This window comes from Dasypus novemcinctus, chromosome 24 (assembly GCF_030445035.2).
Source record: "Dasypus novemcinctus isolate mDasNov1 chromosome 24, mDasNov1.1.hap2, whole genome shotgun sequence".
Taxonomy (NCBI): Eukaryota; Metazoa; Chordata; class Mammalia; order Cingulata; family Dasypodidae; genus Dasypus; species Dasypus novemcinctus.
In genome coordinates this window covers 56569924-56593625 of record NC_080696.1, presented here as the reverse complement: position 1 = coordinate 56593625, position 23702 = coordinate 56569924, and the positions used below count along the sequence as shown (strand labels likewise).

The following is a 23702-nucleotide window of genomic DNA, read 5'->3' as shown; positions in this document are numbered from 1 at the left end:
AGTTATCACCCTGGCAGGAAAACCACTCGATGGATGAAATGACTTGCCATTTTATGTGGATTTTCAATGAATCACAGCATCTTAGTTTAGTCCTTGTGTTGTCTTCATCAAAAAGCAAAAAGTAGTTAAAAGCATGTGATTGCTTTGCTGCAATCAGAAAATGCTACTCCATTTTAATCCTTTTTTAAACCACTTCTTTTGAGTCTTCTCTTTCTGCATCCCTTTGACTCTAGCTCTTGTTTTGGCAGGTAGGGAGAACTGAGGGTTCTCTTAGAAGACATTACACCGGAAAGCACTGGAAGGGATTTGTTTTTCTTTTTCTTCTTTACATGCAGATGGCTTTGTCATTCTGTCCTAAATCATGAATGCACACAATAGCTGCCAAAAACAGCTGAAATAGCTGCATCAAGGGCCTTAAAATAATAGGCTTATTCTACACACATCTGTAAAGGAGATTGTATTATGCACGTCCTGACTGGCACACATAGAAGAGAATGAACCTAGAACCTTTGTCACACTCTTACGGCCTGTGGGCATTATTTATTTATCTTTTTTTCCATGAAAAAATTACTCTTCCATGAGTTGCCCCATCTTCCTTGAAGTCACCTAAATCCTTGGACATCTCTAAGATGACCATTAGTAGTTCATTTTGTCCTGCATTCAGCTAGGTACAGGTACTCATCTACCATGCTGGGGGTACAGCTGTGAACAGGGCAGACATGGTCCCTGAGATCAGAGAACTAAGAGTCTAATGAGAGTGACTGAGAGAAAACAAGTAAATAAGCAAGACAAGTACAGATGGTGAAAAGTGCCATGAAGAAAGAAACCACAATAGTGCAACTGAGCACCAATTAAGGGCCGGCAAATAGAGATGGTGTCACCACAGAGGGCTTCCACGAGGAGATGGCATTTGAGCTGAGACAGAACAAAGGGGCACCAACCATATTATGGTCTGGGTAAGCTCATTTTAGGCAATGAGAATAGTGGGTATAAAGATTGTTCCTCAGAAACGAGTTTTGGGTATCTGAGTAAGAGGATGCAGTCCAGTGTGGCAAGGCAGCGTTGAGCTGCAAGTAGGATGAAAACTGTTGAGGTCAGAGCAGTAGACAGGGGCCAGCTCTGGCAGGAACTTTCAAACTTAGGATGCAACCCCAGGCTTCCTGGTCTTCCCTTATCCCTTGTTTGGTTGGTTGGTTTTGTTTTTGGATTAAGTCAGATATCACTCCAATTTCAGGGCAATAAGAAATATCACCTCAGTAGAAGCAAGTGGTTCTCTAGTGACGCTCTGGGGCAAAAATCGTTTGCAAAATGTCAATCAATGCATAAAATTTACCTTTGCTACACCAAGGGATTACTACACTTACAGAAAAATATGTCTGCTGCAACAAGGGAGCATAAAAGATTTCCACTATGGTTTGGAGAAGGGTGAATTTTCACTGATAACAAGTAAGAGGAGCACTGACCCCCTTCTCCTGCATTTAATGAGGGTGTGCTGCCTGGAGCTGCAGCCACTATCTTAAATCCAAGGCAGTAAGGGCAAGATCATTTCAGAAGTTCTGAGTCCTACCCTACATTTCCTTGAGTAGCTGAACCAATGTCAGTTACCACCTACTCACAGTCTTCTTATAATGTGAGGGAGGAAAATCTGATTTGTTTAAAAACAACATGATAAGTGAGAAGCTTAGAATAGGGTTAAGCCTGCCAAAGGAAGAACAAGTATTTACTGAAAATGTGAGAACTTTGTCTTGTGAGTTTATAAGATAACTCCGTCGACTCCAGCAGCAGCCCAGTGCCAAGACAGGCAGGGGAACTGAATAACGATGACAGTGAGACATGGTAATCCTGGAGTAATAATCGAGCTGTAATTATTACTATTTTAGCATGGCTTTGAGTTTTTCATTCCTTTCAAGAATGCAGCTAGTCTTCCAGTAATCTAAGGATTTTTTTTTTTTTAATGAATAGGGTGAGAGCCACTGATAGAATCAGCTAGATGGCAGAGAGGCGCATCCCTTCCTAAAGAGCAAATATTGACCTCTCTCCAATGTAAGTGGCATGTGCCATTACCAAGATCCTGCCATCTGGAATCTTGGTCCAGACAAATAGAACATTTATTCAGGTTGCTTCTGGCTGCCCACCCCAAAAAGCACCAATTCCTGGTTCAGGTTTTCTGGCTCCAGTAGGGATGTGTACCATCTACTTTCTAAATCATACTCTCTTTTCTCGTTACCTCTAAGATCTCAGATGCCTATTGAGTAAGATGGCAATACTTGCCAAAGATTGTGATTTTTCAATATGTATTTTGTGTGTGCTGGAATAGGGGGTGGAGTCAGAGTGCGTAAGTAGCAGCTGACTTTCTTCAAGTGAAATTGTGTCTAGAAACCCACTAGATAAAAGAATGATTGTGGAAATAAAGAGCTGGTTCTAGAGCATCATGGATCCATCTCCTTTACTCCACATGTAGTTTTCAAGGACAATCAATGGATTTGGGATAGAGACTCAAATCTGATCAGGAGGGCTTTAGAGGGGAGGAATAAAAATGGTCAAATCAAACCAAGTGTGGAGATGGGTAAAAGCAGAAACACAGGAAGGTGAAGGAGGAATCTAGAAGTTCTAATTTGGATTAAGTGATATTTATTGAGTGTTCAGGTCTTTAGTATTCATTACCCCCATTTAATTCTTATTAGGAAATAGTGATTAAGAGAAAAGAGTGTGGAGCCAGAAGGCCTGTGTTCAGAGTTTATCTCTACCACTGATAAGTTGTGCCACCTTTGGAAATCTACTTAACTCCTCTGAACGTTGGTTTCATATCTGCAAGATGGGGAATACTCATGAAGGATAATCAGAGTTTAAATGGTTTGTCCAAGGTCACTTTGTAATTAGGGTTCTTGAGTTTCAAATCCCAAGTCTTCTGACTCTGCAAACCCAGTGCTCTTTTTTTCTAACCACAGCAAGATCTTGCCACAGATTTACAAATGACATGACTCTTGAGGGAGAATAAGGGAGAGAGAGAGAATGAGAGGGGGGGAAGGGGAGGGAAAGGAAGAAAGGGAAGGAGGGAGAAAAAGAGAGAGGGAAGGAGGAAGGAAAGAGGAAAGAAGGGGGAAGGAGGGGGAAGAAGGGATGAAGGAAGGGAGAGAGCAAGGAAGGGAAGGAAGGGAAAAGAAAGGATAGAAAGAAAAGAAAGGAAAGGAAGAAAAAGAAAGAGCAAGAAAGTAATAAAGAAAAAAGGAAAGAAAGGAAAGGAAAAAGTGACAATGATTTTGCAACTATAGAAACCTAGACATTTGCCAAGGACAAATTGTCTGAAATTTCCACAGTCATTCATTGGATTATGTACCTATTCCTTCCTTTCCATGATGGGATGATTCTTCCAGTTTTTGCTCAACATTTTTGATTACCAAGAGGTGGGAGCAGAGAAATCAAGAGACTTACAATTGCATGTACATGGAAGCAGCAATCAGCTTCAAAATTTACAAAACAAGTGGAATATGCTACATTCTGAATGGTCTGCTGGGAAGCTGTTTCCGTTTGCTAAAGGTTACCAATGCAAAAATACCAGAATGGGTTGGCTTTTATAAAGGGAATTTATTAGGGTAAAATCTTACAGTTCCGAGGCCGTGAAAATGTCCAAATCAAGGCACCATCAGAGATGCTGTCTCACTAGACGCTGGTTGCCGGTAATTCTGGACTCCTGCTATGTAGCAAGGCAAAATGGCAGCCAATCTCTGACTTCTTCTCCAGGCTCACTTTCTCTCTGAGCTTACCTATGGACAATTAAGCATAGGGCTCAGCTATCCCTGGGCCTCATCTCTTCAGTTTTGGGCTTCTCCTTTGATTCCAGCTTCCAGCCTCTTTCTCAGCCTCTCCGGGTTTGTCGTTCTGTAACTGTAGGTGACCCCAGAGTCCTCTCTCACATGGCAGGGTGAAAAATGGCAGCTCTCTTCCTCTATGTTCCATTTATATAAGATTCAGTAAAAGATTAGGACTTACCCTGCGTCTGGCAGTCTAATCAAGGGACTAACCTGAAGCGATCTAATCAAAAGTGATCTACTGAAATGTCCCTTGATTGACTCTAACTAAGAGGTCCCACGTACAATAGGTTCACACGCACAGGAATGGGTTAGCTCAAGAACATAATTTTCTGAAGTCCACAAAAGACTCAAACCAGGGCAGCAGCCTAGGTTAAAACAGGGAAATCATCATTGTTGAATAGCTGGCTGTCAGGAGGGCACATGCATTTCAATCATTTGACCTGTACCTGCTATGTGCCTGCGTGGGGCATGAAGGGTAGCTGATAAAGCTCATATTCGCAGATTCTGTTGCCAATTAATTAATCAGATTAATTGCATCAAAGAGCAGGGTCTTGAAGGACGGTGATTAAACATAGATTAAATAATTGGTAAGGATAGTGAGTATACAATGCAAAAAGGTCAAGAAATGTTTAAATCCTAGGAACTCATGAACCAAAAGTCAGGATTTTGTTTGAAACTGTTCCACATACAAGAGAAGAAACCTTATATTTTCTGCTTTCTAGTTGAAGAGAGAGCCTGAAACTTTTCCCTTCCCCATACCCCTGACCAGCTCTCAGGAGCTCAGCCAGCTCATGTGGGCCCTATCTGGGTCAAAGGATCAAAATAAGCCGATCCTTTCCCAACAGTTGTTCCTACATACAAAAAACCTATGTGAAATGGTGTTAGAGGGACTTAAAATCCTCCTTCATAATGACAACAGCCAAGGAGCAATCACTAACCAAATGCTCACCAAGGGATGAAACCAACAGGAATTACCTTGCATCGACAATTTTATCTCTAAAGAAGCATGGCTCACTTGACTTTTAGAAATAATTTTAAGGTTTTCTTCCAAAAAAAAAAAATTAGAATTTTGCTTCTCACAATTTATTTTATAAGAGATAGTACTCAAAAAAGTGATTCTCAATATTATTATATTCATATAAATCTGATAATAGAAGCACTTTATTGGAAAAAAAAATCTTACATGAAAACTGGAGCTCACATTTGGCCGACTTTGGTGGGCTGACCAAAAATAGAAATTGGCTTACGTATCCTTCCATTTTTAGGGAAGGTGAAGATATGGATTTAGACACTTGATTTTCTTAGCTTAGGGAGCACTGTAGGCTAAACTGCTTTGGCCCTGAGGGACTCTGCTATTGGCAGCCCTGGGCGGGGTGAGGTTTTTAAAATTCATTTCTGATATCAAGTTGACATGGATTTTTTTTAAGTGTTTAAAATTATAATGGTCGCTGCTGCGGCCCTCAAAGAATCCTGCTCTCACTGGCTGCTGATTCTTGCTCCTCTTTCTCCTGTTTCCCTAGCTTCACTTTGAGTTCTATTTCCGAAGTTCGATGTTTGTCTCTAAGCAAGAAAGAAATGTATGAAAAGTATGGAAACAGGGGAAGGCAGGGAGCACCTGTAGTGGTCCAGAGCGAGCTACATAAAGACATTCCCTTCTGCTCAGCAGCCTCCGTGGGAAAGAGAAGGAAATGCATCGCAATAACACAAGCAGGGTCCTCTTAGAGAGAGGCGGGCGTGCTTGCTGGTGAATTAAGTACAGAAAGGGAACGTGGTTGAGAGGTGGCAGTACACTGGGTTGCCCAAAGCTCTGCAGACAATCAGGGTGAGATGCAAGCCAATGTTTTGTTTTTAATCTGCATCTTCTTATGAGCCAGCATCGCTTTTATAAGAGGATCTATGATGAAGAGACTGTACCTCTTCTAACCTGGTCCTATGAGACCTAAACAAAGCAGTTAGGGCTAAACAGTACTTAGAGGTGGTAAGAATTCTGCCCACGTTTTACACCCCATCATGAAAAGATATAGCTTTCAGGTTTCAAAATGCACTATTTAGCTAGGAAATTTGCTATTTGGGTAATGGTTGGAAAACAATACACCTTTTGCTTAAACAAAAACTGCTACGAAGTGTATCGTGAAAAGCTTGCAGGATAGAGCTTGTCAAAGGTTGAGTTTCTATTTCTGGCTCTCCAATTTACTAGCTGTATAACTTTAAGTAAGTCACCTGGTGTCTCAGAATCTCTTTTATGTATCTGTAAAAAGGTAGCTTTGACTTTTGTCCTGCCTACATCAGAGTTGTTATTAGGATCAAATGAATCCATGTATAGGAAAATGCCTTGTAAGTCAAAAGCACTATGCAAACACAAGATATTATTACCATCTGATTTTATTTCATTTGTTTTCCATTCTTAACTTCATAATTCCTCAGAGAAGAAGAGAGCAGTAGGACAAGAGAGTGCATTGCCCTCACAAAGGAAAGACGTGGGAAGTGTTAATCCCCTTCCGCTGTCTACTTCGTCCTCTCCATCCTGAAAACACCTATCACAGTAACAATTTAGGTACAAATTTAGTTTTAGGGATCAATGAGTGAAATATGCTTAGCAATTGGAGGTTCCGTCAAAGCCCCAGTACTGGGCAGTTGGAAGCATCCTTAACATTAAGGGCAAATCTTTTATGCCCATGAGACATTTATGATGTGGAATTATAAATAATGGAGATTGCCAGTGAAACATGGGCAGGGCTCTTACTAATTTGCATACCCACAGGAGAAATCTTTGAGCTTAGAAATGTAAGAAACAGAATTATGAATAGTTGATACATATATAAATGCATATGTATGTAGATGATATGTGTGTACATAATGTTTTTTGGTGAGGGGGATTGCCATTTGCCAGATAATCAGTGAAGACCCAGCAGAAATCAGCAATGCAACTAACTTCTGTAGAGGGTGATTTAGAGGATTGATTTTCATATTTCAATGAAGAAATTAAAGATGATTATTAAAACCTGGCAGTTGAGCTTATCTGGTCTGGCTCCCACCTATATCAATCTAACCAGAAATTTTCCTAAACTCTACTTAACAGACCATTTCAGTGGGTACAAAAAAAAAAGTGATGGCTATTACAATATTAGTATTTCTACCTAAAAAACTGATTATTTTTATGAGGGTGGGAGGGAGAAAGAAGGGGTCACATTTTAAAGAAGCTTCTGCTTAAATAAATGAAACTAGGAGAGCTAATTGTGGAATTTTTACAGAAGAGCTAATTGTGGAACTCGGTCCTCAAACTATGTATCAGACCTGTTTAGCAGGTAAACATCTCCAGTTTTCTCCAATTTCTATATCCAATTTTCCCCAAGAACATTTATGCATATGCCCAGAATCCATTTACCATCACCTCTGTCAGAAATACTGAAACAGCTAATGGTTTCCAATGTCGTAGACACCTGCCCTATACCAGGATGGTGTCTCCCCAGCCAAGGACCAATGACTTCTTTCTGTAATTGGCTCTTTACCAACCCCTTGGGCAAAGGTGGGGCTCTTAGAAACAGTTCTTGATTCATCAGATGGTTCTTAGGCACCTATGATGTACCAGGCATTAATTCTAGGCACTGGTTATACGAAGGGAGCATGGTAGACCAAAATCCCTGCCCTTGTGGATCTGATTTTCACTTGCAGGTGATGGGGGCATGGAGCAGTGTGAGCGACGTGAACAGATCAATAAAATTAGTGAGAATTTTGCAAGCTCGTAGGATGGAAAGGGACTGGGGGGTGGGGTGGGATGGACATAGAGGCTCCTTTAGAATGACTGGTCAGGGGCTGCCTACCCAGGAGGGGAAATTTCACCTGAGCTCAGTTGTGTATTATGAGAAGAAACCAGCAATGCCAAGATTTGATGACAACGTGTTTCATGCAAAGGAGGTGGTGCAAAGGTTCTGAGCTGAGCACATGCCTCACTTGGGTCAAGAGACAGACAAAAAGGCCAGCATGACTGAAAAATAACATGGAAGTAGAGGCAGGAAAGAGTTATAGGGCTGGAGCAGGTAACACCCTTCAAGGAATGGCAAAAAATTTAGATGTCTTAATAAATGCAATGAGAAGACTTTGGAGGGTTTTAATCATGGGATAACATTGTCCATTTCACATTCGAAAACTAGCTTCCTGACTGTAATATAGACAATGGAGGGGCAACACTGTCATATCATGTGACCCTCTCCCTCAGTCTATGGCCATTCCTGGTTAAAAACAGGAATTAAAACATTCTTACCCAATGTATTTTTTTTTCTCTAAGGAATTTGGATTTAGGGGCAAAGAATCAGAATTCAGTCAGTGTCTTCATGGGACTAATACTGTGCCATATGTCCTTGGCAGGTTTAAAGCAGCCATATTGTGCAAAGAGGACTAAAAAGAAAATGGTGGCCTTCCATTTCTTGGTTCTCCTCTTTTGAGAATTCAAGTGAATTCTTGTTTTAGAATTCCACTAGACTACTCTATGTCCTTTCTATAAATCCCCCTTTATTCCCTACAATAGTCTGGGTGATTTCTTTTGCTTTCAATTGGCATCTCAACTCATGCAATCAAAAATGGGCCTGAAAGTAAGGCAGGGTCAACACTGCTTTGTTTTTTCCCCAGAGAAATTTTCAGCACCTGGCATTATGTTTGTTTGTTTGTTTGTCTTCTAACACCTGCACTAGAATAGATGCTCAGTGATGATAAAGATTCTGTTCAGATCACAAAACACTGCATCCTCAGAGCTTAGCCTAGATTAGCACCCAGTACATAGTAGAAGCTTCATAAATATGAATTCCATGAACAAATGAATAAAGAGTAAGGAAAACAGAGAAGAAGTGGAAAGAAAGCGTAAAATATCCTAGAGTCTCTAATTAAAGGAGCAGTGATGGATTACAAGAGCTAAACATATAAAAAGAAAAATTTCTGTGTCTTCATTTAAAGTTGATCTCCTTGGTTTGTTTCATCCATCCATTTATGCCTCTAGAAATAAGGCCCAAGGAGGAGAAAAGGAGAAGGGTATGGAATTCTCTTTTTTTTTTTTTAGTTTGGGAAGGAACATTTTTCCTAGAGACTAAAACTAAATCTCATTGGGCAAAACCAAGTCACATGACTACCGCCAACTGCAAGGCGGTTTGGAAAGACAAGCATTTGAGTTTTGCAAGCCTCTATAATAAAGGAGGCAATCGAAAAGGGAATTGCAAATGGCTTTTGGAGGGCCAATTCCCAATTTCTGCCACAGCTTCCTATTATGATTTGGGAAGGGCATGATAAAAGGCCAATTCATCTACCCTGGAGCTGGACAAATTGAGAGTGAGGTGCTCAGAAAGCAAAAAGCCTAACTTAAAGTAATGCATTATATTTTGAACACTGAATGTTTGACAATACATTTCACGGCTCATTTCCTGCTACTTGTGAACGCTAGTAAACACTCAGAGAGCGAATTCACATTTTTCATGTCAAATATCCTTATAGTTCTCCCCTCCTCCAGCTTGTCACCAGTTAAACAGACCCCTAGGAGGACAGTCTGTTCACACTATAATCTTTTGTGACACTAAACCTTAATCTGTCTTCAAATTTCTATTGTTTTTCACTAAAAGGTTATTCCAGAAGTATTTTATAGAGCACATTCATTTTCTTGGCTGAGAATAAATTGCATAATCAGAGGCCCTCTGACCAATGCTGAATCTCCCTTCCCAATCCAAATTTAAGAATTTCATGCGGATTACTCATTGCCATCTATCTAGCTAATTCAAAGTCATTATTTTTCTCTAGTCTAGGCAGAATTTACCCTTCCCTGAAATGAGCTCATCTCATAATAAGATATTAAAGGGGGAAGGACAATGGTAGTGGGTAGTCACTGAAGTCCACGCACCCACTCCCAGACCTGGAATTATGGGGCTGTCAAAGTCTTCCATTAAGAGAGGAAATTCACTTTTTAAAGGATTGCAACTTGCTATTTAATTAAAAAAGAAAATAACGAAAGAGTCTCGCTTCGCAAATGGCCGCTTTCTCTAAGACTTGGTTTTATCTTTGTCTCTGCTCTTTCGCCTTACGCTGTCCCTGGGCCTGGCCTGACTCACTTATTACCCAGGTCACAGTTGAAATGTTCCTTCCTTTCATAGGCTTTCTTGGTCTCCAAGAGAGAATAAAGACCCTCATCTTAACTTCTGGCTTCATCTGAACCTCTCAGCCCTGCACTCTCATATCTAACATTCTATATCATGGGCTTATGCAGCACTGTCCAGTAGAAATCGAAGGAAAATCACATAAGGAATTCAAAATTATCTAGTAACCATATTAAAAAACAAAAACAAAAAAAACGTAAAAAGGCGAAACCTAATTTTTTTTTAATTTTTAATTTTTTTTTTAAGATTTCTTAATTTATTTCTCTCCCCTTACCCCCCTCCCCCACACTGGTTGTCTGTTCTCTGTGTCCATTTGCTGTGTCTTCTTTGTCTGCTTCTGTTGTTGTCAGCGGCCCGGGAATCTGTGTTTCTTTTTCTTGTGTCATCTTGTTGTGTCAGCTCTCCGTGTGTGTGGCACCATTCCTGGGCAGGCTGCACTTTCTTTCGCGCTGGGCGGCTCTCCTTACGGGGCACACTCCTTGCACATGGGCTCCCCTATGCGGGGGACACCCCTCCATGGCACCTCACCCCTTGTGCACATCAGCACTGCGCGTGGGCCAGCTCCACACGGATCACGGAGGCCCGGGGTTTGAACCGTGGACCTCCCGTGTGGTAGACGGACGCCCTAGCCACTGGGCCAAGTCCACCGCCCTAATTTTAATAATATATTTTATTTACCTAATGTGTGTATAAAATCCTAACCAAATATATATAATTAATAAGGAAAATATTAATGAGATATTTTACACCCTTTACGTAAAATCTAGTGTATATTTTAGAGTTACAGAGCATCTCAATGTGGACCAGTCACATTTCAACTGCTTGATGGCCACATGGATCTAGTGGTCACTATACTAGATGGCACATTTCTGTAGTATTTGGATGCACATTTGTGTTTCTACCCATTTTACTCAAGAGGGAAAACGATATCTTTCGCCACTGTACCCCTTGCACCAAGCAGAGAGTAGAATTTAATTAAATGTTTGATGAAAAAATAATTGAACAATCCCATCTCTGCCACTAACCGTGTGACTTTGAATAAGTCATTTTCTCTCTCTGGAGTTCCTACCTTATTTAAGACACATTCCATGATTGTCAAGGTCCCCATAAATGTAAACATTCTAGGTCACTTAATTTAGTTCCCTCTTTTTCTCTCTCACTTAAAGCAGCTTACCTTTGACTTTTTGTCTTTTAAGGCCCATATACAACCTGATTTTCAATGTTCCTTCTTTTCATATTTTCACAATTTGTCTTTGAAACTGAGACATTTAGGATTATGGTACTGTTTCCTCTTTAAGATAATTATCATTGTTTTTCTTTGATTATACAAATAAAATATCTTTAGAATAGAAAATTTGAATACAGGATAGTACTCAGAAAACAAATTACTTAACTAGCTATTACACATAGATAAGCACAGTTAACTGTTATATATCTATCCTTCTATTGTATTCTCTAGATTTATTGGTAGTAATATGTACATGTGTCTTTTCACATTTGGTTCTCCTTTAAGTAAAATGGGGATGATAATGTACTTACTATTTTCAAATCTTTTATAATCTAATAATGTTTTAGGAACATATCTACAAAGTTATCAAATGTTATTTTTAAGCATAATTTTGATGGGTGTACCTTACAGCATCAAACAACTACATGGAGTACCACCTTAAGGAGATAGGGGAGCTAATCAAGTGGGCATCTGGGAAAAGACTTTTCCAGGTGGAGGAAACAGCAAATGTAAAGGCTCCAAGGTAGTAACAAGCCCAGCATGCCAGTGTAACTGAGGCAGAATAAGCAGGGCAGAAAGATATAGAAATGAGGTCATAACAGAAATAGACCAGGTAATGTAGTACCTGTGGCCACTTAAAGGACTTTGGCTTTTGCACTGAGATAAAGTGAAGAGGCTACTGGAAAAAAAAAAATCTAGAGTAGAGAAGGTGGTGTACAAGATGAGATGGGAGCAGTGGAGGTGAGGATAAGTATTACGATTCTGTACAGATTTTGCAGATAGAGGCATCGGGAATTGCTGATGGACTGGATATGGAACATGAGAAAAAGAGATGAATGGGGGTTGATTCTGAGGTTGGGGGCCTGAGCACATGGAGGGATGGGGTTGCCATTAGCTAACTTCCTCTCTTCAGCTCTATGCCAGTTGCCAGCTGCACAAAGATGACAAGTCATTGTTCTTCCATGAAGTCCTCCACATTTTCCTCCATGATCTTAACCACAAGGTTAAGTGGCTCATCCAAGGTTGTATGGCTAGGAGGCAGAAGAAAATGTTGCCTGAATAAATAAATTGTGGTATAGTGTGACAAACACTTTGAAAATGTCTATGGTTCCTTTCATTGTGGAATCACTGATAGACCTTTTACTTTACCTGAGACACGATGGTCCTGCATATTAAGGGAAGCAGGTTGGAAATTCATGACTGTTGCAGGCTTAGGTGGTAGATTACAGAATTGAGTTCAAGTCTATATTTGGTATCAAGCCTATTACATGGGGAAAACTAACAGGCCAACATAAAAATACTTCAAACGGAGGTTCAGGGGAGATTTTGAGGAGTTGATTTAGGAGAAGGACTCAAGATTGGTTGAATGGGAAAAATAAAAAAGAAAGAACAATGGAGGATGACTCCAGGTCTGGGCTATTGGTTGGATAGTGGAGGCATTCCCTGAGACAAGAGAGGGACTAGTTTGCAACTGGAAGATGGCTGGTTTGGTTTTAGATATACTGAGTTTGAGGCACATTCGAAGGTGATTGTAATAGCTCTTCTATCTCACACACCTTCCTGTTTGAGCATCAGCTAAGAGGAAAACCACTTTGTAAAGTTAAAGTCTCTATACAACTGAAAGTTATTTTCAAATTTACTTAATAGGGCTTTGGGCTTTTCTATCCAATTTCCTGGGAAACCATAATGTATGTCTTATCACATTCTGCCCTTCAAGATTCTGATGAGAGTTGACTCTCTGCCATTAGGGGAAATGCATATTTATTTAGGGTGTTTAAAAATTAAGTTTATAGCAATTGAGCTCCCCTTTATTTGGCCTCAGAGCACATTAACATTCTTTGAACTGTACTGTTAAGAACATTTTAAGGGTTAGTTTTACACCAGTAAAAAGTTTTCAAAGCCAGAGCGCATACAGGATGTACCATTCTTAAGGAAGATCGACTGTAGGCAAAACTGGAATAGAATTCTTAAAGTTGGTAAATCGGGTTATTACTAATTTTCATTAAGGGTCATGCTGATGCCCTTGCACTTGTTCTAACTAATCCTCACAGGAATCCTGTGAGGTATGTTCTCTTCTCCTCATTTTGCAGACAAGGACAGTGAGGCTTAGAGAAAGGGAGTAGCATGCCCAGGGACCAGTGGGGAGATGAATTACACAAAATGGGTAAAATATGGGTTACAAAGGGGTCTTAAAGATCATTTGTTCATCATCATACTCTCTACTTTACAGACAGGCTGACTGAGTTCCTCATAAAGTTAGGTGACTTAGCCAAGGTTACATGACAAGGAGGTGGAAGAGACAGCCATAAGCAAGTGCTAGTGGGATAAGATAGAATTTTGTGTAGTTAGAATCTGCAAACAGCTCAATACCAAAGGGTGGAGATGAAAGACAGGAAAAGTCAGTCCAGTGATGAGGTAGATTCTAGATAAACAAATCGTGTGAGGCCATTCTTCAGTGCCCTGGACTTCACCCTTCACTCCAGTGTTTCCCAGAGCATCTTCTACAAACACTAGTTCCTTGGGAATTTGCTAAGTATTCCATGAAAGTGTTCAGAGTTTATGCAAGTTTAGAAAATGCAGGGAATCTCAGGGCCGAGAACATGCTCATGGACCTTATGTCTCCACTCCCCAAGACAGAGCAAGAAGACATGATAGAGTCCCATATTTATTTGACAGAAAAATCCATGTCCTCACAGAGCGTATGTGGAACTAGTAGTCCAGAAAACACCAGTTTGAGTTAAGCTGCTGTGAAGGATGGTTAAATGGAGATGTGAAATGGGTAGTGAGAGAAGTGATGAGAGTCACTTAAAAAAATAAATAGAATTTGGCATACAAATCAGATTTTGTCAGTATTTTCCCTTTTTTCCCTGTACTGTTTCACACCTACTATTTGCAGTAGGTGTCTGATAAGAGGTTGTGTGAAGCGACAGGGGAAAAGAGGAAAGGGCTTACAAAGTTTCAGAAATTCCTGGGAGGCTCTTATGGAGCCTGAAGTCTCTTTGTGTGTTTGGTTGGTTGGTTGCCGCATATAGAGATGCCAAATATAGACTTGACTAATTCTCTAACCAGCCCACCGAGGCCTACATCAGGTATGACTTGCTAAGTCTGATTCCTCTGCTGTGCAGGACCATGGTGCTTGGAACAGGGTAGAACGGGTACCTGTGGTCTCGGGGTGGAAGGGAGCACTCTTTTTATAGTGCTTGTCACACTACAGTTCGATTAGGTTTATTTGCATATTTTTCTTTTGCCTCCTAGCCATACCACTTTGACTAAATCAATCAACTTCATGGTTAAGGTCGTGGAAGAAAATGTGGGGGGCTTCAGTGAGAGAAACATGACTTGTCATCTCTGAATACCTGGCATCTAAACAGAGCTGACCATAACTTCATTTTGCCAGCATCCATTACATACAGGTGTTACGACTGGTTCTGGGAATCTACTGATGAATAAAGCTGATAAAGTAATGGCTCAGGGAGTTCATTTTGGAGGGAGGGAGGGAGGCAACAGCAAGGAAACAAATGTACATTGATAAATTCTGGCTAGTACTAGAAAGCAAATAAATGGGGTGCAGAGTGGGGTTTATAAGACAGAGTCTGACTCCAGTTTTGAAGTTTGACAGCTGGCACTTTTGAGCTTGATGGTTCCCCTTTCCTTCTGCCCCTGTGTGAGCAAGCTGATATGAAAGCTGGGGCGTTTCTTCTGCAGTGCTAGAGGGAAGTTCAAAGCATGCAAGCACCAACCCATGGAGTGAAACCTCACCCTAGCCCCATCCCCTAATCACCATAAAATCTCAAGCCAGTTGCCCCTCCCTGCTTTCTCAAGTCATTTCTGCTTGGAAGCCTGCCCTGCTCTCTCAGAAAGTCTCATTATGTGAGCAATAAACCTTATCATATGTGCTCATTGTGTGGGTAGGATCATCTGTCTCAACATCCGAACCAAATTTTGGGTGGAGGGGATATTTTCAGATATTTCTTTTGAAATATTCAGAAAGGCATTAAATTTGGTTCCCAAACTGGGACCAGCTCTTCACATAAGTAGGTCCTATGGTCTATGGTTCAGAAGGCTTCCCTTGCCCAAAATATCTCCCAGAATATGCCACCTTGCCCACCTTCAGCCTCCCTCTCAAGGCTTTTTCAGCTCATTTTTTAATTTGTTTTTAAAGATTTATTTTATTTATCCTCCATCCCTATGCTACTTGCTTACTGTCTGTTCTCTGTGTCCATTTGCTTGCACGTTCTTCTGTGTCTGCTTGTCTCTCTTTTGTTACATCATCTTGCTGCACCACCTCTCCGTGGGCACAGGCCGTCAGCTCTCTGCAGGTGCGAGCCAGCTTGCCTTTACAAGGAGGTCCTGGGAAGTGAACCCAGGGCCTCCCATATGGTAGATGGGAGTTCAATCGATTGAGCCATATCCGCTTCCCCTCATTTGTGTTTTAATCATTGAGAAGGCATCAAATAACCCTAGAAAAGAGAATTCCTCAGGAAGACTGTGTAAGGAGCAGTGGTGCTTGGAAATAATATTTCACCTAGCATTAGAATATGTGGGCTCAGTTCCCAGGTTTGCCAATTTCTATCTACAACACATGAACATTAGTGTTTTCATCTCTAAAAATGATGATTTTCTTTGCAGGTTCTTTTTACTTTTTTAACCTGCCTCATCAGGTTGGGATAACAGTGTGACAATGTATGTGAACTTGAAAGGTCTGATACAAAAACAAAGTATCACACTTGTAATTATTATCTAATTATCCCATCACAAATAAAGGTTGCCCAGAGGGTGAGCCAGGCAGGTAAGGAGAGAGTGAAGTGCTGGAGTGTGGGGTGATGGCGCTGCCATCACAGGATACGGCTTGAGTTTTGGAGTGGGAAACCCATTGACTGAATCTGGCTTCACTAAATCCTCATTTTCCTCCAGCATAAAACTGAGGTTTTGTTAATAACTCCCTGATAAGCTTGTTGTGAGAATTCCATGAGCTATTTCAAGAAAAGTGCTAAGCAAGAATTCAATTAATAACTATTATTATTAACATTTTCATAGTCATCTTATACTTACTAAAGGAATTGGGAGAGACCGGAAAGGTTTAAAGAGGCAGTATCTAAGACTAATTGTGCCACTTTTGCCCAAATATATCATCCCAACACTCAAAGGTCTCCATGGCAATTTAAAAATGAAACTTGAGAGAAAGGGAGGGGAGAGAGATATAAATTCTTCCAAAATCCTTTCTACAAATTATTGATAGGGGCATAAAAAGATTTACTTAAAGAATATTGTTGATGCTTTTTTTAAACTAGGATCAAGTACCTAGCTAAGCAGAAAAGGACTCTCAAAGTCAGATATTTGAATAGTATCTATGGCAGAGTGGTAATACAAACGATGTACAGTTGCTTTGAAGTCCTCAGCTTTTTAATTGAGCAGACTGATGTGTTGCTAGCATAATGGATAGGTGAAATGGAATGAGTGCCAGGATTATTATCCCCAGCCCCAAAGCCATGCATTTGAAGTGTAGGTGAATAGAAACCCTTTGGGAAATACTAGGTTGGACCCAGCAGCATAAGTAACCAATTTGGCAACCATGTGTGAGGTGTTACTCAGGTGACAAGAAACAGAGAGGCTTAGATGTAGAAGGCAAGATTTCCCCAGCATAAGAAATAAAGACAAACTATAAAACAGTCCCAATCTTTGGATGCTAGTCTTTTCAGATTCAGTGAGAAAAAGAAGAAACAAAAACACTCTTCTGGCTCAACACTTTCTTAAGTTAAATCATCTGAGTTACGAAGCATCTAAGTTGAAGTATCAGAGTTTAAGTAAGTAAAAGCATTTGAGTCTCCTTTTCTCTGACCTTATGGCCAAGGGTCAAACTCAGTCTAACACCTGTTTTTATAAATAAAGTTTTGTTTTATCATGGCTATGCTCATTCATGTTCATATTACATAAGGCTGCTTTCACATTGCAGTGGCACAATTTAGTTGTGCAGAGACCTATGGACAGCAAAATCTAAATTATTTACTATCTGGTCTTTTACAGAAAATGTTTGCTGACCTCTGAACTATAGTCACAAGTCAATCAAGGCCATTCACATTTCTTTGCTTAAAATCCTTCAATGATATTGAGGCAGATTATTCAGGGAAATGAAGAGAAGACAAGTCACAGCATGGCCAGCAGACAACATGGATGGCAGACAACATGGCTGACAGACTGCATGGCCAGCAGACAACATGGCTGCAAGACTTCGCTGGGACCTTTAGTGTAATCTTGAGGTCCCGGTTTCTCTTTCCGGGATCTCCCCTTGGCCCCAGATATTCCAAAAAGTCCTCACCATTGGTCCTACCATTGTTGGGGTAACCAATAACACCTGAGGCCCAACCCCTTATCACTAGGAAGGTGGAGGAATAATTAGCAGTTGAAAAGATAATCACATGAGGCAGAGCTCACTCTCTCAGTCTAGAGGGGCCCACACCAAATCTTGGTGTATATCTCCATCTTTCTCTTCCATTTCTCAGCAAGCTCTGTTCTTTGCCCCATTTTCCAAATAAATTCTTTTTACTGGCCTAACTAAACTGGCATGTTCATAAACTCTTTTATGCATGATAGCCAAGAACCTAGAGGAATCAAACATTTCCACATCTTCAGTATCATGGTGTCCTGGGGATAAGTTCAGATTTTAAACATGATTTAAAAGACTGGCCTCTCCCTACCTGGCAACTTCATTTCTCCACTCTCTCCTCACACTTTCTCTTCCAGATATACAAGAGAACATTTAGATATTCCAAGCAGCCACATTCACTTGTCTCTAGGCCTCCACATGTGTTGTCCTCTCTACCTAGAACAATCTTCCCCACCGTCCTTAACTTCCTTTACTAGGTTGTTTTATATTTTTCTCATTGCTGGCAAGCTCTTAAATTGCTCCAGTCATTCTGTTTCTTCAGGTGTAAGTTCTTCTGCTTGTTTTATAGGCTCAGCATTCCTCGAATGGTGAGTATGGATTGTTCCCTCATCTTTGAATTTGAAATTTTTTGTACCACCCACTGAGAGAGAATGTGCAAGTTGTATCTTTGATTTTGGTGAGGGTTGGAGGAGGAGAGGCATAAGCATGATGTTTTCTGTATTCCCTCCCCTCCACATACCCCAATTCTCCAACCCTCTCTGAGTCAAGTTCTACATTCTCTGCTCTGCCCTGCAGACAGATAACTCCCAGGCTATTGATTGGTTCAAGAAAGAGAGGTGCAGGTGTCATTAGTTCTCCAACTAATTACCTAGCTATTTGATCATGGGCTTTCTTGTGCTTCTGCCTTTTCCACTTCTGAGCAGAGAACACCCATGATGCAAATCCAGTCTCAAGAACAGACTATTTCTTATCTTTATGTATGACCACATATTTATTCTCTTTATAAATTATATTTTTTCTATCTTTCCTAGGGATTTAATGCAGAAAGATTTAGCCTGTAGCATGTTCTTAACCTGTCTATGTGAAAGAATAAATATGTCTTTCCTGCTAGACTGTTACCCCCACTATTGTATGTACCACATCTCTCTTTCTTCACCATCGTATAACTGCACTTTTCACAAAGTCTAGAAAGTGGTAGCTTCTTAATAAATATTTATTGAATGAAATGAAAAATGGAGAGTGGCAGATTATTGATAATTTTTATTTGCTATCAGTAGAACCAATAGCCCACAACATAATTTAGTCTAGAGTCTAGTTTAAAAAGACAAAAAGTAGGTTCTTTAATCTCAACCCAAATCTCTTTATTCTTTTTATTCCCTCTCATGTCTATTTTATAACAGGAAGAAACTCTCTGACTTTTAAGAGGTGTTCTGGTACCAATGAAAAGCAGAATGATGAGCTTTAGAAGGTAAGGGTACAGTAATGTCTTCTTTTGTGGCTTTCCATATTAGCATGGATCCTCTCATGTTGATCCCATTTCAATCAGGGAAACCCTACTGAGCCCTTCCCAAGTTATATGTTGAAGTTTCAGTTGAGTCTGTTATGGTGACATTACTATTTTTTCCCTAGTCTTCACATCCACCCATTAAAATGTCTGTGTCCTATATTCCATTCATTTGGACCTCTGTTCTCAGCTAAACAATGTTCTATACCTATCATAAGTTTTCCTAAATTTTGTACCACTGTTGCAACATTGGATATTTAGGTGTATAAATCTGCGAATGTGATTTATTTTAATAGTTATATGTTGAGAAATGCATAACCAACTATAGAACTAGAGCATCAAACCCTTGAGGTATGGTTTAACATTTAAGTGAATAAATATATTTGAGTTTAGAAAGTCTGCTTAGAGAAAAATATTTAGTGATGACATAAGTGGCATTTGGATATGGCAAAAATTGGAAAGTAGTTTCCAACGGGCTAGGGCTAGTGAAATACCTCACTAATCATGCTACTGTAATAAAATAAGCTCACTGTTTAATTCCTTCTAATTCTCAACTACAAAGTAATATTTCAGGTGGTGGGCTTCTAGAGTCTATGCTTTATCCCAAGTAAATGACTCTGTCTTATGCAGAGAAGTAGCATTTCCATATCTGTGCAGATGGCTTTTGTGTTGTCACAACCTCTTGATTAGCCCAAGGCCAGCATCTTTTCCCAAAATGCCAGGCCTGGATATAAATCACTTTTGCTGTAAAAGTTCATCTAGTTGTGTCACCTGCCTTCAGTTGTATTTAAAGCCAAGACACATGATTGCCCATTTTCTTCTAAAGAGCTATGGACATAGAGATAGACATAGAGATACAGCATTCTTATCATTTCTGTGATTTTTCACTATGTATTCAAGCACCATCTTTCATTGCATTACAAAATGTACTTTATTCTTTATTAATGAGTAAAAGTTCATTCTAATTAATTACGATTTCTTGATCATTTTCATATCTAGGAAAGCAAATACTTTAAAAAACACTCAGCTTATCTTCCAGCTTCAGTGTGAATACCTAAAGAGACTGGAAGTCACCACTCTTATCCTTACCACAAGTAAGAGCTGGGCAAATGAAAATCAATAAATAGTTTGGATCCATCAGAGAACTAAGGTCACAGGGTAAATAGCACCATGAAATCTCAAGGGACAGGAGAATATGGAGATTCACAGCTAAGATCCACTATCTGGAGCAGAGGCTACAGGAGCCAAAAACTGGTAAGGATACTCAAATGACTGCCTAAGAGTGAGAAATTCCTGGTGGCTGCAGTCTCAAGTGGGGCCACCACACTTTTTTTTTTTTTTTTTTTTTCACCTCCAGATGCCACACTGTTTTCTCTTGGTGAAGATCTGAGGAAGATCCCCTTTGGGTCTCATGGAAGGAAGGGAAGAGTAATCATTGTGAAGTGCACCCAGAGCCCTCTCCATAACAAAGGTTTACTTAATTCCAGGAGAAAAGGCTTGAACTTTGTCAGTGCACTATCCCAGCCAGGGAAAGGGAGTGCCTCACACTCCAGCCCTCTTTGTTCTTCTTGTCACACCTGAGAGAGAGAAGGAGAAAAGGGAAAGAGAGAGAGAAAAGAGAGGAAAAAGGAAGAGTGGCAGAGACGATCTATCTATCTATCTATCTATCTATCTATCTATCTATCTATCTATCTAATCTATCTATACAGAGAGAGAGAGAGAGAGAGAAAGAGAGAGAGAGAGAAACAACCCATAGCACTCAGGGCCCAGGACTTCAAGAATTTAGATAGGGAATATACAGCCAGGGAAAGGGTAGGGGACTGGGTGGAAAAAAAACTGTATCACTGAACAAATTGTATTAAGACTGCAAGCTTTGTGTCAGTGTTAAATTTCTTGAATTTCATATCTGTACATTAGGGGATACAGAAGTGAATATTCTTGTTCTTAGGAAAGGTACATAGCAGTATTAAGGTTCAAGGAACATGAGGTATACAACCTACACTCAAGAGTTCAAAAAATGGATTGCTAAATCACAGATGGATTGATAGGTTGATGGATAATGTGATAGTTAAGTCATGTGTTAATTTGGCTAGATTTTGATGACCAGTTGTTTGGTTAAGCAAGCACTGGCTTGATTGTTACTGTGAGAATATTTTGTGGATTTAAACCATTAATCAGCTAATTGCCTCTATCTATGACTGATGACATCTACAATCAACAAAGGAGATTGTCTTCGGCAAAGAGAAAAATCTCAACCAATCAGCTGAAGGCCTGAAGAATTGATTTCAGCAGTCAGAAAGAAGAATTTCTCTCTCTACCTCAGCCAGCCAACTTCTCCTTGGGAACTCATGAAAACCTTCATCAGAGTTTCCAGTTCATAGGCTGCCCTAAGAAATTTGGACTTGCCGATCCCCATGGTCTCATGAACCAATTCCTATAAAAAATCTAATAATACATATGTATGTATGTGTGACAGATATATATATCCGTGAGCTCTGTTTCCCTGGAGAACCATGACTAATACAGATAGATAGATGATTGATAGATAGATAGATAGATAGATAGATAGATAGATATAGATAGATAAAACGATACCACAAATGTGGCAAAATTTAAAAATTGGTGGATCTTGGTATCTGGAAGGATAAGGGTATGTTAGAGTTCTCTGTACATGGTTTGCATTATTTTTGTAACTGTCCTGTAGGTTTGAACATATTTCAAAATCTAAAAGTTTAAAATTTTTAAAAAATCCATTATAGAACTAAAAGGAAAATGCGAAGCTATAAAATATAAAATTTTCAGAAGAAATCATGAGCAAAAATCTACATGACGTTTGGGTTTAATGATGGAATTTTACATACACCACAAAAAGCACAATCAATGAAAGAAAAAAAAAGATGGGTAACTATCTAGGAATGTAGTTGCTGATCATACCCTGTTTACCTTTGTAAGAAAGTGTCAAATCAGCTTTCAAAGTGGCTGTACCAGGAGAAACCTGACCAGTGCTGCTTCAGCCAAGTGATCAAGACCAATATCAACCTGATGTCATGTGGATAGTACATACCCTTGATACGATGTGATGAAAATGGCATTTTACCTCTGATTTCTTCCTCATAAAAATCCATAACTCCAGTCTAATCATGAGAAAAACATCAGACAAATTTCAGTTGAGGGACATTCTGTAAAATACCTGACCAGCACTCCTCAAAACTGCCCGGGTCATCAAAAACAAGGGAAGTCTGCAAAACTGTCACTGACAAGAGGAGCTTAAGGAAACATGACAACTAAATGCAATGCTGTGTCCTGGATGGGATCCTGGACAAGAAAAAGGACATTAGGTAAAAGTTAAGGAAAATTGACTTTAACTAATAATACTGTATCAATATGGTTTCATTAATTGTGACAAATGTACCAAACTCATGTAAGATGCTAATAATATGGGAAACTGGGTATGGGGTGTATAGGAACTCTACTATCTTCACAACTCTTCTATAAATCTAATTTTTTTTCTAAAATAAAACATTTATTAAAAATTAGAACAAAACCATAAAACCCATTCAGCTGACATTAGATCAGCAGCCAGTATCCAAGAAGAGCCCGTGTCTGGCACCCTCACGTAGTTGGACACTTCATTATATGCAACCTCATTCTCTACCTTCTGATTCTTTCTGATGACCCCAACTCTTGATCCTGGCTCTGTCTTTTGCTTAGGGCTCCAAATGAGGAAGTGAGTACTTAGGCCATAATAGAAGATTCTGCTTCATTTGTGCTTTGGGGTACATGGTCTGATGTTACCTCTTACTTCCCCATCAGAATTCTGAGAGAGCAGATACTTAAAATGATCGCTAGTATAATGAGGTCTAGAATAGCAGCTTTATTAAGGCTCCACTTTCTATGGACCTTCCCCGATAAAGGGTTTTCTAATAGAAGCTCTACTGATAAGCACAAACACCACAGGACTGGCTCCACCAACCCACACAAGCATAGTAGAGAAGTTGTGGAGAAGGGATAGAGCGAGAGAGGAGAGGGAAGAAAGAAATAATGAAAGAGAGGGACTAATGACACATGAGGCAATGCTAAGAGTTTTCTGTGATAGAAAGCATTGTGTAGTCATTTAAATTTGGGAAATTCTGGACTAAAAACAAAAACTTATACAAGTTTCTTTAGAGCAGAACTTTTCGTATCTTGTGATACACGAATCTAAAGGAATAGCCAAATGGAGATGTAGAAAGCTACAGTTTCTAAGCCTGTTTAATGATGGATTTTCTTTGGTGGCATTCCTATTAGCATCATGAGGCATAATAAAAGAGAATTCCAAAAACACTGTCTTAGTTGCATAAAATGCTCTGTGTACTGATTATAGTATCATCAAATATTTGAGCATAAGTTATGTGTAGGACAACATGCTCAGTGCTGGTAAATCCCAACTTGCTTCTCGGGAGCTTACGTGTGTGGACTTTCCTGCCTTACTCCAGTTCTCCTACTGTGCTCTGGTTCCTTCTGTGAAGGACTGACATTTGAAAAGGCAGGAAATGTAAAGCAGATGTGTGAACTGCTTAGTTTATTTCCATCATCACTGAAGTCAGCTGGAGATATAAGAGGTGCACTTACATGCTGGAATTGACCTTTCTTTCCTTTTATT

The 23702-nt window shown here is 39.8% G+C and overlaps 1 long non-coding RNA gene across 2 annotated transcripts in view; it reads left to right on the top strand.

Moving 5' to 3' along the window:
- LOC101437129 (uncharacterized) overlaps positions 1 to 23383 on the top strand; it is a 37260-nt gene extending 13877 nt beyond the window's left edge. The window contains exons 6-9 of one of the 2 annotated variants that reach the window (XR_009183269.1): positions 17196 to 18143; positions 18957 to 19024; positions 20060 to 20314; positions 20418 to 23383. This is a non-coding gene — a long non-coding RNA (uncharacterized lncRNA). Of the gene's footprint in view, positions 1 to 17195; positions 19025 to 20059; positions 20315 to 20417 lie in introns of both variants that reach the window. The other variant, XR_188917.3, reaches the window with a different exon arrangement.
- Positions 23384 to 23702: the final 319 nt, after the last annotated feature.